Source organism: Alligator sinensis, unplaced genomic scaffold (genome assembly GCF_000455745.1).
Source record: "Alligator sinensis unplaced genomic scaffold, ASM45574v1 scaffold521_1, whole genome shotgun sequence".
Taxonomy (NCBI): domain Eukaryota; kingdom Metazoa; phylum Chordata; order Crocodylia; family Alligatoridae; genus Alligator; species Alligator sinensis.
Genome location: NW_005842374.1, coordinates 1,213,903 through 1,221,953, shown reverse-complemented (window position 1 = coordinate 1,221,953; position 8,051 = coordinate 1,213,903).

Sequence of the window (8,051 nt, the reverse complement as noted above, 5' to 3'; positions counted from 1 at the left end):
AATTGCACGCAGGGTTTCTACATAGCTAAGGAATGAAATGTGTGCTGGGGAGTTCAGATTCTTTGAGCCTTTAAAAAAGCTTTCTTTCCTTGCTCAGTTAGGGAAGGCTGGCTTTGGCCATTGCTATAGCTTCTTTATAAATATAATTATCCTAACCTAGTCATTAGGGTTCTCTTTAAATCAAGGCACTAACATTCACTAATGAATGGGACACGCAACTGTGAGTTTTATTAATGGCGACCACACTAGATAAGCATTCACACATCAGAGTAGTTCCCAAGGTCTTGGTACTATCTGTGCAGGGATCACTGGGAAATCTGGCAAGAATTTTGTAGGAGGAGCTGTCTTGTCTTTGGTTTCTGGAGCGATTGCAAGGGTTGACTGATTTGGGGGGCATTTATATTAAAGCCTTAGTACAGTGGGCCAAATCTTCAGCCAATGCAAATATAGAAATCAGTGGAGCTTCATGGATTGACCCCGGCTGACAGTCAGGCCTAAGATTTGTTTTTCCAAATGAAAGGGCTCTATCAGTCTTATAACACTGATGGTAGGACAAAGAAGTGAGGCAGATTTAATGCTTGTTCTGTTAATTGCCCAGTGGCCGTTCTCTCATCACAGATCTACAATGACGTGCAGAATAATTCATGGTTGTGTATGACATAGGAGAGCTGGCTTGTAGGAAGTCTGTAGTCTGAGCTGTTGTAGGAAGGCTAACACAAGCAGGTCATCTCTCAGCCTTGAGGTTTTGGAAGTGGGTACACTTTTCAGGTCTGGAAGAATCGGAACTCGTGGCAGAGGTGATATCTTTTATTAGACCAACTAGATATTTGCAAAAAAAAAAAAAAAATCTTTATTTGCAAGCTTCTGGACACACTTACTCTTCCTCAGGCATAGGAGAACGCAAAGATTGTAACATTTCTCCTAGGTGGAAATGAAAATTCATATTTCACAGGAGAGCTGAAGGTGTTGTAAGATCTCCTGGGTGGAATAGTTCGTTTTGTGCAGATTAGGCTATTTACCTCAATGTTGTCTGGTGTCGAGCAGGATGTTGGATTATGTTTCCTTTTGGTTATGATATTTCATATTTCACAGGAGTGTGGGGTGATGGACCTGCATCCCTTTTCAGGTCTGTGTATTCATCTTGTCTCCTCTTGTCACTGATAAACTATCATCCCTTTAGTAATGCAGAGAGACAGAAAAGGTGGGTTTGAGGTTTTCCCTCGCCCTGGGCTCAATTCAGAGGTGCCATTTTATTTGTTGTGTTGTTAAATCTAAAATGAGGCATATAGCAAACTGCTTCCATCCAAAACACCTATCCAAAGCACTCTGAAGACACCCCAGTGATGTGGGGAATGTGACTGGAAGGCAAGGAGAGTGCAAGAAAAGCAACCTAGAGGAGGTGCAAGGCTGCCAGTAGGAGGGCAAGAGTGACTCTTTTGTTTCTTTAATGTATAAGTTGCACCTATTTATCAGCACCTTTCTTGCAGCTTTGTTTTCATCACATCACATTTTAGCTCAGGTGTTCGGGAGCTCTTCCTGGCCTGGTGTGCCGTACCTGTCGCCTAGTTTTCATAACACACTTGACTTTAATAGGACTGAGCTTTAAATAAGAGGATTGTCTGGCTGCAGTAATGTAGCACTGTGTCCCATCAAATGCAGCTGAATGATGTTTCACAATGACTGAAATTATCACACCTAGCTTAAAATCACACCTAGTTTCTTAGGAGATCAGTGGGTAGATCCAGTGAAGTTCAGGTCATATTAATCTGAAACAGAGTTGCAGGATTGGGACGAGGGGCTGGACCTTTTTTCTATGAAACTTCTGTAGCTCAGAGGCTTAGGAACTGCTTTGTAGTAAAGATGTGCGAAGCATCCATGTCCTTAACCTCTTATAGGAGACGCATCATTTTACTGCTTCAATTTGTGCAGGTCTCTCATTTGGTATGCATGCAAATCTAACTCAGCAGCAGTGGCTCAAACAAATACGTCTGAAGCACAAAGCCAGACATGCAAATGAAATCGGTTCCCCTCCCGTCTGCAGCTGCAACTAGACTTTTGCCAAAGAAGGGCTTGAGAGAGAGCCTGCTAAGGAAGCAGCAGGAAGATGCATGAAAACCCAGGGAAGAAGAACTACCAGAATATCCTCAAATGATAAAACTGGATCAGGAAGTGCTGCGCCTACACTGTATCGGGGCCCTACTACATTGCTACGATCTGAATAACTCCCAACCATCTGAGTACTGATTTGGTGTTTTGCTGCAGCTCTCGCTGGTATATTTTGGCATTTTGAATAACTAAATTAATTATAATCTGAGTGCCGACAGTACGCTCAGTGTGAGACTAGGCACAGAAACAGAGACTGTTCAGACAGTCTTTTCATCTGAAAGCTGCTTAGCAGGAGCTGTGGATGCTTAGCCCCTTGATGGATCAGGCACAAAGGAACTGGAGAAAGCACAAACTGCAGAATGAGCAGACAGCAAAGCCAGGTAGTGACTCCTTTAGAGGGTAGAAGGGCTCATGTGGGGAAACTGGGCTGTTTTCTTCGTAGCAGTTCCTTGTGTCCCTTGTGACGCCCGGACAGATGGATAGAGCACAGAATAATTATACACAGCAGCTTCCAGTTGGTCACAAGCTCCACACTGCCTTTTCCTCTTGCTCTTTGATCTTCCTTTAGCATTGAGCAACTTGTGTGACTGCAGCATGACACCCTGGCTTTGTTGTCAGACCTGAGAATGAGATACATCAGAGGCTTCAGGCTGTTGGGCTGTGTTTTGTGAAGCAGTCTGTGTTTCCATGTGATTTCTGATCACCGGCCTCATGAGCTTGACTCCCATCACATGAACTCCTTGCAGCTGTTCTTTGCTATTGCAGCACCCCCCCAAACCCCCCCCCAGGAGATGAATGAGTTGGAAAGAACTACCTGCCTTTTAACTAAGACTTTTTTTTTTTTTTAAATCCCATTTTCATTTCAAAACCACTTCCTTTCTCAGCATTGGCAACTCCTGGGACATTTTCCTGGTGTCCTCACCCAGAGTCAGCATTCATAGCAAACATATTGTTATTGGGTTTGGAGTTTGTCTTTTACCCTCAGAGTTCACAGACGTTTTTTCTCTCCTTCCTGTCTGCCAAATGCTTATGCAATTCTGTGCCAGGGTTGTCTGCTTCCCAAGGGTGTCTGGGTTGGCATGGGATTATCTTGGACATCCAGCCTCTGCAGTGCTGCCCTGGGCATATACTCAGCATTATGGATCAGCTTCTCCACCCATCCTACAGCAGTTTCCTGCATCATTTTTAGCTTTTCACCTCTGGCCCCCCATGAACTGATGCTGTTGTTTGGAATAACTGCATGATCCTTTGCTTTTATGCGTCTTTCGACGTAAACCACAGGTTTGGGTTATCACTTGGATTGCATTCCTTATTAACTGCAAAGTTTTCTCCGCTCTTTCGTGTTTGCCAGAAGACAGAGTACACCTTACTCCATGCAAAGACTTGTCCAAATGTTCTATATGGAATTTGCCCTTCAAATTGAAAGTGAATGGGCAAGAGCAGTATTTTTTTTTTCCAAGTGGGTTCTTGATTACGGCCTTAAAAGTGAAGGGCTACTGTAGGATTAAGCAAGGTAAGTGTAGGTTGTTGCTGTCTATGCACAATGATTTCACTGACCCAGAGAATTCAGAGATGGGCAAGACCTACAAAATCTTCCAGTCCCCTATAGCTGATAAACACTCTTGAGTCTGAAAAGCTCTATTCATTCTATTCATATGGTTTTTTCCCAGTTGCTAAGGGTTTTTTTGCAGGTCAGATCGTCGGTTACTTTTTGTTTATATGTCTTTGTAGTAAGTTGCTTTTTTTTTTTTTTTGTACTGTACGTGACACCAGGGAATGAGAGGTATAATCATGACACAAATAATGCCATCTGTCAGCCTTACCTGTAAAGCGGAGTATATAGTGATTGCCACTTGCTTTTAGTGGAATCATTTTTGTTAGGAAATGGAATTTAACTGCAGGGACTGGATGTGAGCACAGGGCGTAAGTGACACCCAGGCAGGTAAGTACATGTCACTCACCAATAAACAAGAGTCATAAGGCTTGATTTATTTATTTTTTGACAAGCACCTGCAGCTCCCTGTGTGTCTAAAACTGATGCTGAGAACTTCTGAAAAGCAGCTCAAACCTAGGCACAAAGGACCTCCTGGCTCTTAGCTTACCCTAGGTAACCCTGTCACATCACCTCCTCCGTAAACTTACAGTCTCTGCCTTGAAATCACTTACATTTCTCGTACCCACTACTGTTTATTTCTTTAGCGGATGCACATCCGTGAAGCCAAGCAATAGCCTCCTCATTAACTGAGTTTAAAGTTATTAATCCACATCTTAGTTTGAAGAGGGGACACTCCTCGGTGATGTGCGGCATTGTTTGCATCTCTCCACAAGTGCACGATGGGTTAGCACTGAGGTCCTAACAGTGAAGGCTGGCTTGCAAGGACCTTGGCCTGTCCTGAGCCTGTTTAGCAGGGACCATTCCTCTCCTACTACCGTAACTGGAGGCTATTCTGGAATCTCATTCCTCTACTGGTTTGAAACTTGTGACTTCCAACCTAGTTTTTTTTTCCATGGGGAGCATATTACTTATCATCCTAACCATGCAGGAAGAAAGGGAAGATGCAAGGGCTTTGGTTTTATTGGGTCACAGTTTAATTCATCTGGGACCGCTGCCTAGCAATAAATCATAAAGAGCTGGGTGTTGGTGTCATTCTTTCATTGAGCATTCGTACCTGTATGATGTGGGGAGGTTGTCACCAGCCTTCCTCAGTGCCTAAGGAAGAAGCATGGCTTACTGTTTAAAGCATGAGGCTGGGAGTCAGTTCTGGTGTCTGTTTCTGGCTCTGCCACTGATGTACCTAGCACCCTGGGCAAGTCCTCCTGCTTTTGCTTTTATGCTCCTCATGTCTGAAAGGGCTAAAAAGCAACACATGGGTGTATTTAAGAGGTGTAACTGGTTAACACAGGGCTGTCCAACTTCTGGGTGGCTGGGGGCCGCAGTGGCTGCTTGGTGTGGCCCCCCCCAGCCTGCCATGTGTGTTCCCCCTGCCCTTGCCAGGATGTGACCCTCACTGTGCCATACCAGTGGGCCTCAGCTGCAGGTTCCCTCAGCCTTGAAAGCTGCCCCTCCCTGGGGCTGGGGGGCAGGAAGCAGAAGCTGGATGGTTTGGGGGGAAGACTTTGGCAGCAGCAGCTGGAGCAGTGGAGGGAGAGGTGCCCAGACTGGGACTTTGGGGGTCACAGGTTAATCCTTGGGGTGGCTGCATTATGGGCTGTCAGTTGGGCAGCCTGGGGTTACTATAGCCATTGTTAATTGCTTTTGAAGTGATGTGGACCTTTTTATGAGTCTATATTAAACAAATAAAGATGAGGTTCCTGCCCCAAAGTGTTTACAGTTTCTACCACTGGGATTTGTCGGGACACAAAGGCTTGCTTACATGGATCCAATTGCAGTTTTTCCTCCCTGTTAAGATGACTGGAAACAGGGTATCACAGGGAAGGGATGACATGTGATAAGGAAGATGGAGGATAAGAGGATGGGCCACATTGGAGGTTAGTGGCTTTGCAGCATACAAATAAGTTGAAGTAATTTACTCTATGGTTACATAGTTAAAGAGTCTGAATTAATTGCTAATGTAACTGTGGATTCCAACAAAGTCCATTAAGGATGTGCTTGACTGGAGGTTAATGAGAGCAACTGTGGAAGTCAAGTACTGAGCCCATCTAAACTGGAGATGAAGTAGCACCACTTTTCCCTGCTCATATCTGTGTGATTTTTCTCATCCAGATCTTATTTGCTTTTCATTCTGGCAGGTGATTTCAGCCTTCAAGCTTTAGACTCTTCAATTTTTTTCTCCTTTCATCAGCCTTTGGCATACATACTTACAGGCTGAGATTAGGTCTGGACTTTCCATTATTATCACCTTTTAGGAAAGGTGAATCTTGTGAGTTCTGGTATTTTGCAGAGTCCCGGCAAATAGTCAGGCAATCTTATGAGAATGTCAGCCCCTGTTAAAAAACAAAGCATGAAAACCCACATCCAAAAGGCTCAGGTACTAGAAATCAACTAAAAGCCCACATTTCTTATTCTTAAAATCTCATGATTTTTAAATAGAAGCGGGGGGAATCAAACAGGGCCAGAGGCTTTGCACATAAAGTAAAGTTCATATGTTACTGTGTTTTGTGTCTAGTTTGGTTGGGTACGGAGACAACCTCCTTCCTGGAACCCGGTGCACTGATGACCTACTGGGTCTGCAACCTGATTGAAATGATCTCATTAGGGGGCTGGTGTATCAGGGCATCAGTATCAAACCCGTCAGCCTTTTAAAGCAGTGACAATCCAAAAAAACGTCTGCTTGTTGTCAGGACAGACCATGGTCCTTAACGTTTACTTAGAGCAGTGTCAATTCTTTATCAATAAAGTGAAGCCCATTTTAATGTAAGCAAATTGTGGAAATGTCGGAACTTCTTCAGCGGTCCTCTAACAAAAAAAGAAGCAGCCAGAGACATGCTTGTGGTGCTTTGCACAGGTGTTTAAATAATGCTGGTATGTGCTAGTTGTGCCCTCGTCAGTGGGAGACCTGGAGCATGCCCATAGGGCCTGCTGATCTCCTAGCCCTTGGCTCCTCTATGATTGGGGAAGGGACCAAGTCATGGTATGTCTCAACTGCCACCCCACTCGCAGCACCAAAATGAGACATCACTCTCAGGAAATTGTGTGGCTCTGTGTTTCTCTCTTTATCTTTTTTCACTTGAGAAATGTACTAGTTAACATGGTTAACATCTAAATTGTCATCACTGCATCGGTGTTATCACCGCGTGGAGGTGAATGGCGCATATCACTCTTTCAGAGCTGTTGTTTCAGGCTCTCTGCAAACACAAGCAGATACCTGGGTAATTATTATTTTATTTTTTCTTTGTAAACGTAACGGCTAGAATTTTTTTTTTTTTTTAATGAGAATTGGGATTCTGAAGAACAGGATAGTAGTTTTCAGGAAGGTGCCAGGATGGCATATAAACGTATGCCAACTTCTTGAGTCCTAACCAAGCAGCATCTTTCAGTCATAACTGATCATGTTATCCCAGTGCAGAAGCAGCAGTCTCACATAGTTCAGATGTTTCCTTAAATAGTCTCACAAATGTCCCTGGAAAACCAGAATGAGATGAATATGTTTGACTTTGTTTCCATAGTTGATGCTACTGTAATTTCCAAACTGGAAAAGCGGGAAGAAATTCTTTTTGTTTAAAGTTTTTGTTTTCGATACATTGATTTTGATACATTGAGTCTTACCTCAATCCTGGGTAAGCTTTTTGAGAGAATTATCCTGGCGCATGTCCACGAGGGGCCAGCAGGGGAGATTATGCTTAGGGGCAACCAACATGGGTTCATTAGAGGCAGGTCCTGTCAGGCCAACCTGGTGGCCTTCTATGACCAGGTCACAAAATCCTTAGACGCAAGTGTCACGGTGGACGTAGTCTTTCTGGACTTTAGGAAGGCCTTTGACACTCTCTCACCCCATTCTTGTTAAAAAAAACTAGGGGACTGTGGCAGCGACACCTACACAGTCAAATGGGTCACTAACTGGCTGGAGGGCCGCACCCAGAGAGTGGTGGTGGGAGGGTCATTTTCCACCTGGAGGGATGTGGGCAGTGGGGTCCCCCAGAGCTCAGTCCTCGGACCCGCACTGTTCAACATCTTCATCAGTGGCTTGGGCAAGGGGGTAAAAAGCACCCTACTCAAATTTGCCGATGACACCAAGATGTGGGGGGATGTGGGCACGCTAGAAGGGAGGAATAGGCTGCAATTGGACCTAGACAGGTTACAGGGGTGGGCAGATCAGAACAGGATGGGTTTCAACGCTGACAAGTGCAAGGTGCTGCACCTGGGGAGGAAGAACCAGCAGCATACCTACAGGCTGAGGAACTCCCTTCTTGTCAGTGCAGAGGCAGAAAAGGATCTTGGTGTCATTATTGATGCCAAAATGAACATGGGCCAACAGTGTGGGGAC